This window comes from Odocoileus virginianus, chromosome 15 (genome assembly GCF_023699985.2).
Source record: "Odocoileus virginianus isolate 20LAN1187 ecotype Illinois chromosome 15, Ovbor_1.2, whole genome shotgun sequence".
NCBI classification, from domain to species: domain Eukaryota; kingdom Metazoa; phylum Chordata; class Mammalia; order Artiodactyla; family Cervidae; genus Odocoileus; species Odocoileus virginianus.
The window spans coordinates 47,367,861-47,379,057 of record NC_069688.1 but is presented as its reverse complement, the minus strand read 5'-3'; the positions used below and the strand labels follow the sequence as shown (position 1 = coordinate 47,379,057).

Sequence of the window (11,197 nt, the reverse complement as noted above, 5' to 3'; positions counted from 1 at the left end):
CTTTGGCGCTCAGCTTTCTTTGTAGTCCAACTCTCACATCCATACATGACTACTGGAAAAACCAAAGCTTTAACTAGATGGACCTTTGTCAAGCCACTCCTGTTGTAAGAAGGCAAGCCTGGAGCATGTGGGTGTCCTTGTGTGTTATGTTTGGGATGGGAGTAAAGGAAAGCTAGTAATATCTAGTTTACTGAAAAAAGAAACAAACAAGTGAGATCCTGCCATACAATGAGCTGCTATAAATATTTGCTGGAGGGATTGGCTGACAAACAGTGCTGTGCCGGAGCCAGCCCAGGGGCACTGACTGGTACGAGCCACGCATGCACATCTCTTCCCAACTTGACATCAGTTATGTGACACCGACAGCTTGAAACCGGCAGGGGCAGTATTGACACTGCAGTAATTGGCAGATCCTACAAATCGGGTCATTTGTCCATGGAGGGCCAGTTGTCAAGACCTCCCACCACATCACTGCAGGCAAGTTACTCTAAAGGAAAGTTGGATCGTAATTGTGTCACTGAGTCTGCTCAGGCCACCATCACAAAATACCACAGACTGGGTGGCTGAAACAATAGACATTTTCTTTTCTTACAGTCCTGGAGACTAGAAGTCCAAAGTCAAGGTGTCAGCAGGGTTGGTTTCTGCTGAGGCTCCTGTCCTCGGCTTGCACGTGGCTGCCTTATCACTGTGTCCTCACATGGCCTTTCCTCTGTGCCTGCCCGTCCCTGGCATCCCTTCCTCTTCTTATAAGGATACCAGTCAGGCTGAATTAAAGCTTACTTGTATGACCTCATTTGACCTTAATTACTTCCTTAAAGGTCCAGTGTCCAAATACAATCACGTTGGGTGCTCTGGCTTGAGGTGTCTCTGGTCAGCGCTCCCCGGAGCATGAGTCTTCCTTTCCGACAGTAACAGACAGCTCACCTCGGCCCTCCCGCACTACCCTCGTCGTCTCCACCATCGGCTGCCTCCTGCCTGTTCTCCCGTCAGTCCCTTCATCCGTCCACACGACAGGCAGTGCGCGTGGCAGCCTGGTCCCTGCACACACACAAACCATGGCAACTGTCATGCCTCCTTGAGACAAGAGCCGGTCATGAGCGGACAGAGTGGGCTGACCCTGGGGAAGTGCTATTTGGGCTGAGGTCCGGACCACTGAGTAGGGTTAGCTGAGTAGACAGGAGTTAAGCATGGGTGACACAGAGCGAACGGCTGTGCAAAGGCCCTGCGGTCGAAAGGGCGAGGCTGTCTTTCCTCCTTTGACCTGCTGTCTTCAGGCGGTGCTCCCTTCTTGGAAACGTCACCTGCCACCATCCCCCCACCCCCACCCCCGACTCTGATGAGTCCTGCTTGGTGGAGGTGGTAAGAGGCAAGAGAAAACTCAGACCAGGAGAAGGTGGGGTGGGGGCTGGGGAGTGTGTCCAGGGCTAGAGTCCTGGGTTAGTTTTTAAAAATCTTCAGTGTTTATTAAGAGAATGAGAACGTTGGGGGGTAAGAGACTGTGACCAGAGAGTAGACCTTCCAGCATCAAGATTTGAGAGTGAAGCACTTCTGGGAGATGATGGAGGCTGGGACCGATGGCCTACGGGGAGGGTGCTGAGGCGAAGATCGCTGAGGGCAAGCAATCCAACAAAGGAAGAGCCTGGAGAGAGGCCAGCCTGGAGTCAGTCAGAATATATGAGGAGAGGGCAGAAGAGCTGCAGGAAAGACCCCAATGGAGACCACAGGCCCCCCTGCCAGTCCCAGCTGAGCATGTAGGAGAAAGTTCGAGGGGGACTTTGCAGTCTCCGACCCCGCTCCTTCCTGTTTGGCTGCCTCCAGTGGTGAACTTCACTGCTGTTGGCAGGGGAACATAGCTAGGACCACGGTAAAGGCCAGGGTCTGGGGACTGAACTTTGACAAACGCCGGGAAAACAACACTCCAGATTGATTTATGTAAGAGATAAATATTTGTTTGCAAAACTAGGAGTACATGGGATTAAAAAAAGAGAAACATAAACTCAGGCATTACTAGTATTGACTGTACCCCGGTTTCCCGGCCACCCAGAGGCACCTCCAGAGGCAGAACTTAAACAGTAACAAACCACATGTGCTTGGCCGGCGCCCACCATGGCTGAGCACCCCGCCCTCTGCCTGGTGTTTCTCAATTGTTTTCTGGGAGCTTTGCACGAGTGTCTCTAGAAGCTCACAACAGCCCTCTCTGGCCCTGCTGGGAGTCCCACCACTCCATCCACATCCTGCTCCAGCTCATTCTACGGAGGGTCCTGGTCGTGAGGCCCAGAAGTCACCTTCCCCAATGCTGTTCCATCTTGAGGACTCTGGCGTCATTGTGTCCTGGGGCTTCCACACTGGTGCCACCTCTTGCAGTTTCCTGGAAGGACACTGCTCCTGGGTCCCTCTGTTTAGTCCTGTGGGGACCTCGTCCTGGTTGGCCCTGGGCACCTGGGTTAATGTACTGAAGTGTGGAAGGGGACAGAGCTTTGCTCTGTGTTCTGGAAACTTTGACACACAAAGTCATCCCCTGCTTCAGGTCACAGAGGGGACACTGTGTGATCTTCTTCATGATCTGAAAGTCAGCTAGGGTCTCTCTGGCCCTGGTGACTCACAGCCTGTACCCCTCTGTGCCAGCCTGAGGCACTCTCCAAGGTCCCCATAGGAGGCTGGCATTCTCACAGTCACCTCGGGGCCAAAGCTCCTGGCATCACAGTCAGCTCAGCGCGTGGGTCTCTCACCATCTCACGCATGCCATTTTCTGTTCACACCATCTTGACCGTGCTGTGAACCTCAGCTCATTCTTTGATTTTTATTAAAAACAAAAAAACCCTGCCATTCATATTAGTGATCAGTGAGATGTGCTAGGCATTACTAAACACTTAGGGGGCAGATAGAGGTTTATATCACAGCAGCATGTGTGCATGCTAAGTCACTTCAGTCGTGTCTGACTCTTGGAGACCCCATGGATTGTAGCCCATTAGGCTCCACTGTCCATGCAATTCTCCAGGCAAGAATACTGGAGTGGGTTGCCATGCCCTCCTCCAGGGGATCTTCCCAACCCAGGGATTGAACTCGCATCTCTTGTGTCTCCTGCATTTGCAGGTGGATTCTTTACCACTGGTGCCACCTGGGAAGCCCTTATCACAGCAACATTAACTCATAAAGAGATTGGACTTCCTGCATCTTAAAAATAACCCACTAGCAATTGTACCTGGGTACACAGGCTTTGCAAAACTGTTCAGCAATGTCTAGCCCAGCTGAAAGTTGCATACTATACCCTGACCCAGCAATTCCATCCCACAGGCATGCTATGAATATTCACCAAGATGTGTAGGAGAATAACCCTACAGCCATAGTCCCAACAACAGCCTCAAATGAAAAAATGCCCAAATGTCTGTCTACAAATGTCCATGCACATAGAAAGCATATGTATTGTGGTGTATTTATACAAGGGAACGCCCTATAGCAGAAAGGAGTGAAATACAAATAACAGGCAACAATGAAACTCACAACTCTTATGTTGACTGGGAGAAGTGAGACACCAAAGAGCAGATGGATTTTTGTTTATTTCCATTTATACAAAAACCAGGCAAATGAGTTCTGGCTGCTTGAGAGCAGGAGGGATTGTTAAAACAGAAGGAGGCATGAACAGGGGGTACTCAGGAGGTTCTGTTTCTCGATGGAGGTGCTGGAGACATGTAGAGTCACCCAGTGACAATTCACCAGTCCTGTTTGTTGGTCTCTAAGTCACAGGACATGAGCGGTCTTGCTGCCCTGGCTCCTGCCCTCTCAGGGTTCACTCTTCTGGGTTTCTCCCTCTCTCCTTCACACAGTTTTTTTTTTTTTTTTTTTTTTTTCACAAAGAGACATTCGTCTCTAAGACAAGTTCCTGCACCAGCCTTTAAGAATATAATTTGCCCCACCTGGAAGGGTTAGGCGGGCTTGGGGAGGGGCCCTCAGCCCAGCAGTGCTGCGTGGTGGTTATGCCTGGAGCTCCAGGTCATCACCAGCACACCTTTGGCCTCCGGGGCTTGCCAACTGGGCAACCATAAAAAAGTGACTTGCCTGCTCTTTGCCGTCGTCTCCTCTCCTGAGAACAGAATCAGGCCACAGGCACCAGGCTGCACTTGGAGTCCAGGTCTGCCTCCAATCTGAGCTTTATACCCCTTCCTCTGCTAGTTCTTTCTCCAGAAGCAAATGGAGCCCAGCTGGACTCACCATTCCAGTCCACAAGCTGGTCCAGACCCAACTAAATTCCATGAAGGGGTTCCAAATTAGCTGAAGCCAGGACCTTGTTACATAGGTTTTTTAAAAAAAAAAAAACAACACTTATAACCAATCAATTTCTCTCTTCCTTATTTTACACACCCACAAGTATGCACACACACTTCATTCACAACTGGATTTTTAACTTTTGGCTGTACTGGGTCTTTGTTGCTGTTTGCACGGACTTTTCTCTAGTTGCAGCAAGCCAGGGGCTATACTTCGTTTCGGTGCCTGGGCTTCTCATTGCCATAGCTCCTCTTGTTGCGGAGTGCAGAGTCTAGAGCACATGGGCTCAGGGTGGTGCACGGTCTCAGTTGCCCCGAGGTAGGTGAGATCTTCCTGGACCAAGGATTGAATCCGTGTCCCCTGCATTGACAGGCAGATTTGTAAACACTGGACCACCAGGGAAGTCCTACTATTGTTATTTTTAAATACTTACGTATTCTGTAAATGTCTGTTTTAATTTCTAATAAGGCTCAGTCTTCATAGATAAAACCCACACGACCAAAAGCTCTTTGGAATCCCCACTTTCAGAGTGAAGGTGGTCCTGAGGCCAAGAAGTTTGAGAGCCACTGAACGAAAGCAGGAAGATGGTACCACATTCCCTCTCTCCCTCCCCTCCTCCGTTCCCCTCCTCCTCCTGGGCCTCCTGCCCCACAGCTTGAAGGGACCCTGGGGGTGGCCTGTCTCTAGCTTTTGCTTCGAGAGCCCTGCCTTGATCTCTTTCTGCTGGACTTCTGCAGGCACTTGAGAAAGACTTGGGGAATCTGAAGGTATCTCAGCTCCCTGGAAAGCTGAGTCAGGCAGAACATTAAGTAAAAAAGAGGGCTTCTCATTTCACATTCTGGGGTTAAGAGCAACACCTGCTGGAGGCTTCCCTGGTGGTTCAGCAGTAAAGAACACCTGCCGTGCAGGAGACACAGGAGATGCCAGTTCGACCTCTGAGTGGGGAAGATCCCCTGGAGCAGGAAATGGCAACCCACTGCAATATTCTTGCCTGGAGAATCCCATGGACAGAGGAGCCTGGCAGGCTGCAGTTCACAGAGTAGCAAAGAATTGGACACAACTGAAGTGACTTAGCACGCACGCACTGCTGGAGGCAGAGAGTCTACCCTCAGACCAAGAACCCAGGCAGGAAGACTTGGGTGTCTTCAGTGGGAATGTTTTGTTCTGATTACATCTTCTTTGGTAATAATTGAAAACGAAAGTTCTTACTTCTCCACAAAACAAGTCACCCACGCTAAGGGAGGGAAAGTGTTCTTGGTAAGAAACGTTACTTTAAGGAGACAGGAGAACACCTGTGGTTGAGGGGAGAGTCGGGACACGGATCACTAAGGAGGCCGGAGTGAAGCAGCCCCACCTCTGCAGGGGGGACACGGGGTGGGGCCCAGAGCAGAAAAGCACCTTACTCCATTTGAACAGCAACATGTGCAGCGAATCAAGCTGTAGGCATGTGGATAATGACAGAAGCAGGCAACCCAGAAGTCCCAGTGTTCAAATCTAATTCCTCCTTCATCTTTCAGGTGAGCATAGAGAGAAATTTTCTTCTCAAGAGTTGTTATTAGACTTGAAGACAGAGAGAGGAAGCTGGCCACCTGGTTGGAACCCTAGTTCTGTCACTTGCTGTGTGAACTCCCCCTTCCTCAGTCTCCCTATCTATAAAATGGGGATAAATAGCCCCACGACTTGAGCACTCTTTACATGTGAAATATTATTATTCAAGTAATCTCTATTAAGAGGTAGGCAGCTATGGTGGTGGTAGGGACATGAAAACTCTCACCCCCTGTCCCCAAAGTAATCAGGCCACCATCTGCAGCAGAAGCAAGTCCTTCTGTTTCTAGGAGGACATAGATGTACCCTTTCATGTTTGAATGATTCCAGTGTGGAGTTCAAGGAAGCTGTTTGGTCTCTGTCTTCAAGAACAAGCCAAATTGCAGCTAACAGTTTTTGTTTGGTGAATCCATGAGGCTGGAGGCGAGCAGGGGGAGAAGGAGCAATTGGAGATCTGAGAGGGTGGGAGAAAGCAGTTACAGACTACAGTCGTCACGGAGAATCCAGAGCTCATAATATGACTCTACCTTTAAAGCTGGGCTCCCCTGGTGGCTCAGTGGAAAAGAATCTGCCTGCCAATGCAGGAGACCCAGGTTCGATCTCTGGGTCATGAAGATCCCCTGGAGAAGGAAATGGCAACCTACTCCAGTATTTTTGCCTGGAAAATCCCATGGACAGAGGAGCCTGGTGGCTGCAGTCCATGGGGTGGCAAGAGTCAGACATGACTTAGGGACAAAACAACAATACCACCTTCAAGACCAGGGGTTGACATACAGGTTTGCACCCCACTGAAGCTAGCTGCATCACTTAAATTGGACAAATTGGATGGACTACCATGGCCACTTGCTATTTCCACCTCATTTCCAACCTGCATCTCCTGCCCCAGTTTTGGCACCACCAAAGCCCCACATCCCAGACAAACCAGGATAATGATCACAAAGATCCCCATCCACTCCTTAAATATTAATGAGGAATTTCATTCATGTATGTGTGTGCTAAGTCACTTCAGTCATGTCCGACTCTTTGCAACCCCATGGATTGTACCCCGCCAGGCTCCTCTGGGGTTCTTCAGATAAGAATACTGGAGTAGGTTGCCATGCCCTCCTCCAGGGGATCTTCCCAACCCAGGGATCAAACCCACATCTCTTATATCTCCTGCATGGCAGGCAGGTTCTTTACCACTAGCATCACCTAGGAAGCGCCCAAATTCTCATGATTCCTTCTCAGTAATGCCTGAATGATCATATTCACTGGGAAAAAAAGGAGGAAAACACCTCATGAGATGCTCTTTCAGATCCTGCTGACCAAGAACATCCACTGTGCTGCAGCCGCTTGGACCCCAACAGAGTTCACCACTGTTGGGTGCAGTTGTAAGAGTAACTTACCAACATCCTCCTCCACCTTATCCCTTCCCTGATTTAGCAGGAAGATATCTGTCAACGCTCCTTGTGGAGGTGGGGAGGAAGAGGGAGATGAATGATGTGGACCAATATGGTTGGCCATAGGAGCCCTGATGAGGGAGCACTAGCCCATGAGGGAGCACTCCATCACTTATACAAGCCCCCCAGCTCTTCCATCCTTATCTGCCTGGGGTGCTCCAGCAGAGATTCCTTGCTGGGTAGGAAGTGGTCTGGATGACTTGGATTTTCCAAAGCTAAAGTTCTGAGGCTCCAAATGCCAGGAAAGTCTCTCTTGGCCCAGGGATAGTGTCCACGGGTAAGCCCTTGTGGGTGTTTCCAGACACTTTCCCTAGTTTGAGTCATCCCCATTGCCCAGGGCCTTCAGGATTGGTGGCTGCCCTGATGCAGTTAGCTCTGAATTAAGAGGGAGGAGCTAGACTAGCACCAGACAACATCCACTGGAGCGAAGGTAGACCTACACGTTTGGCCTGGAGTGGTCCTCTTGGATAAATCCAGGGAACAGCCTTGTCATGTCAGTTGTGTGCTTCAGTGACAGGTAGCTGAATCAGACTAGATAACTGAAGAGAAGCAGGAATATGTTGGAAGGACATGGACGCATTCAGAGACTCAAGGGAAAGCCAGAGAACCAACTTGAAAACAACAGAACAAGGCCGTAATGAAGCTGTAGTCTCTTTGGGGTCCACTGTCCACATGAATCAGCTCCAAACATCTTCTGTCTCTCTGTGAAAGATCAAATTCACAGAGGAAATTCGGATAGGCCAGCTTTTGTTACATGTCTGCCCCTTTACTGGGCAACATTATTGATGGTACCTAACGGCAGAGGGCAGGGGAGGAGAAGAGAGAGTTATTTTATCAGGAGAGGATGCCATGGATGATGAGTAGGGAAAGTATTAGATGTCCCCTACAGGAAGACCCACAGGCAAATCTGCTCAGAGAGATAGCCTTGGAGCCCACCTGGATGATAGAAGAAGCGGTTGGAGGTGGGCTTAGCAGCTCAGGGCAAAACTGATAGTGTGGCAGACAACATACTATCAGAAATTGTTTCATTAAAACATTGGTGATATTCTTATCAAAGAAACTAAGAAGTGACAGAAAAGTCTAGGAAGAGAATTTTTAAAACCATCTTTAATTCCACTACTGAGATATGACCACACTTAATCCTTGAGGGTGACTTTGACCTTGATGTTTAAGCACCAGTAACTGCTAGAGGAATATTTTTGTGCCACTGGCCTAATAAATGACTTAGCTGTCACACCTAGTGAGAGAGAGAGGAGACCACTTTGGGCACACAGTTCTACCAATACTGGGGACCAAGCATCCACTTGCCCTCCATCCCATAGAAAGTTCAATCTGGACACCAGCCAAGGCGACGGAAGCTTCCCCAGACATGGTCCTATATAAGGAAAGCCCCTCATCTCCATTGTACAAACATCGAAGGTATCTCTTTGTGTTTATGCTGCAGTGAACTGTGACTCTAGATTGTTCCTGTGGGTTTCTGCAGGTTCTAATGAATTCTACATTGCCCTTCTGACATGAATAGATCACATTTCCCTCTGATCTTTAAAGAGGTCACTACCTTTGTTAAGTCACTTGAAATGATGTCAAGAATATGCATCACGATAAAGAGTGCAGTTACTAGGAGGATGGAATCATGGGGGAATCCTAGTTAAAATAAAGCTATAGCTATCTTCATAATGTGTCATGTATAATACAGATGTGTGCGTACTTAAATTCCTGAACCTATATATCTATGAATTTAAAACTGAGAGCTTGCTTGTTTTGACCTTTGCTGACATTTGCTAAGGGATGGAATTTGTGGTGATATAAAAGTTCAAAGTCCATCCCTTGGAACTAGAGAAATCTGAACAGTTCCACAACGAACCCTCAGGAAGAGAACAGGCCATATTCCTATTAACAGAGTCTACCTTCAGAATTAGATGGAATCACTCTTGAAAGACTTCACCATTTGTCCACAGAGGAGGTTTTTCTAACTCAACTCGTGTGTCTCAGACTCCAGCCTCCCTCATTCTAGCGTCTTCAGGGAAATTTGTTTTCTTTACTAAAATGCTTCATCTCTACAGAAAGGGAGTTCCTAGGTCAAGACTGGGGACTACTGGACTTGGTCTAGTGATACACAAGGGATTTCGGCAGAGGAAACTCTTTCTTCTGGTATTTCTTCTATGAGACTTTCATAAGCTCCTTTAATTCTCTCATCTCTTATCATTGTTCTTTAGGAGTCTGCATTAGTCCTCTTCATTTTTTCAATCTATTTCTCCTCTTGAGTGATCTAGCCCACTCAAGATCCTGAATTTTATTATCTCTGACTCAGCTTTCTCTCAAGTTCTAGACCCACTTACCCACACGGTACTCCACATTTCTACCTTAAAGTTTTCATCAGCACCTCAAACTCAGCATGTCCTCCAAGCTTACTTTTCTTCCTGTGTTTCTTATTTCAGTCAATGGCACCACGATTCGGTTAAGCAGGAAACTTGAGTCATTATACCTCTCTCACTCTATCCTCATTCTGTTCACTAAATACTATTTAATTTTATTCATTTTGTGAATCAATTTTAACCTCCTATTCTATACCAGACATCGTGTTGAGGATCTAATGGTGAGCAAAAATAATTGGTCCCTGCCCTCTTGGAGCTTACAGTCCAGTTGGGGAAACAGCAAACGATGTTATGAAAGACATAGACAGTTAAGCATATTACTCTGGGAAACAGGGAAGCCCTTGAAGGAAGACCATGTAAGAGAAGAGCTAAAGAATGCCTTAGGAGTTAACTAGATCAAGGGCTGGGGTGGGGCGTTCTACTTCTAGGCAGAACGCTGTCCAGAAGGAGGCGGAATGAGAGAGACTTCAAGGAAGGCTTTGTGGCTCATGCAGAACAAGTTGCAGGGGTAATGGTAACAGAAGAGACTGGAGAGGCAGGCAGAGGCCCTGCTGTTCCACATCTTCTAAGGATGTTGGGCCTTCTCCTAAGAGGACAGAGAAGAATCTGAAGACTTTGAGGGGAGGGTAGAGTCGAAGGGTAATAGATTTATGCATGAACATCATTCTGGCTACAACATAGAGAGTGGATTAGGTAGCACCTGAGCAGATGTGGGGGGGTAGAGAAAGACAGCCCATTAGCTTCCTTCCTGCCACTTCGACGACCATGGTCCCCAGCCTTGAATTTGCCTGTCTACTGCCTTCCAGCAGAAGACATTGCTACTATTTCCCCCCTCATGCTCCACCTTCAGTGTGGCTTACCTTTCAACTTCTCTCAACAGAAAGGAAAAGCAGTGAGTCCACATTGTGTTCAAAATAAAGTTCAAACGCCCTAACTGGCCACAAGTCCCTTTAAACCCAGCCCTTGTCTCCGTCTCCAATGCCACCTCCAACCACTTGTCCTCAAGTACCCTAGGCCTTGGTCCACTAAAAGAGAATTTGCGAGGCAGAGAGCAGTTTGAGGGGAATGGCTCAGAGGAGCAGAAGTACCTGAGCCAAGGCTGAGGGTTGAGCCCCAGGTCCAGTGTGTTGACCCAGCTGAGAGCATAGAAAACTGGCCCAAGTCAGGGTTTCAGACACTTGGTTTCAGGCAACTTCAGGCAGTTGGCTCTGAGTATCAGGGACCAACACTTGGGAAGCACTAGGGAATCTGGCAGCTTGGACGTAAGACCAGAGGCATAGTTGCTGGGAGGTGGTGACAGGACAAGGCTCTGAGAGATGGGAGCTTAAGAGCAGGACCCTGGTCACAGGAGAACTGAGGTCCTAGGATAGCCAGGATGCCAGCTGATAAAGAATGGGCAGGACCCAGAGATGGGGGGCTCAGGTGGTCAAGGACAAAGGTTGACTCAAGGTTAGCTTGGTAAGGAGAACCCCTGGGGAGCTCTTAATATTCTACCAATAAAGGAATAGAAGCCAGTATGAATCCTGGAGCATAAGGGGCAAGGCTAGATGTGGAGGCTGGAGCGAGAAGGTCCTG

The 11,197-nt window shown here is 48.5% G+C and overlaps 1 long non-coding RNA gene across 1 annotated transcript; it reads right to left on the bottom strand.

The window, feature by feature from the left end:
• Positions 1-4,336: 4,336 nt before the first annotated feature.
• LOC110125064 (uncharacterized) lies at positions 4,337-10,864 on the bottom strand. The gene is made up of 4 exons (XR_011491515.1): positions 10,483-10,864; positions 7,688-7,949; positions 6,115-6,262; positions 4,337-4,623 (listed from the first exon to the last, which is right to left on the bottom strand). It is a non-coding gene; the product is annotated as an uncharacterized lncRNA (long non-coding RNA).
• Between the last annotated feature and the right edge of the window lie 333 nt (positions 10,865-11,197).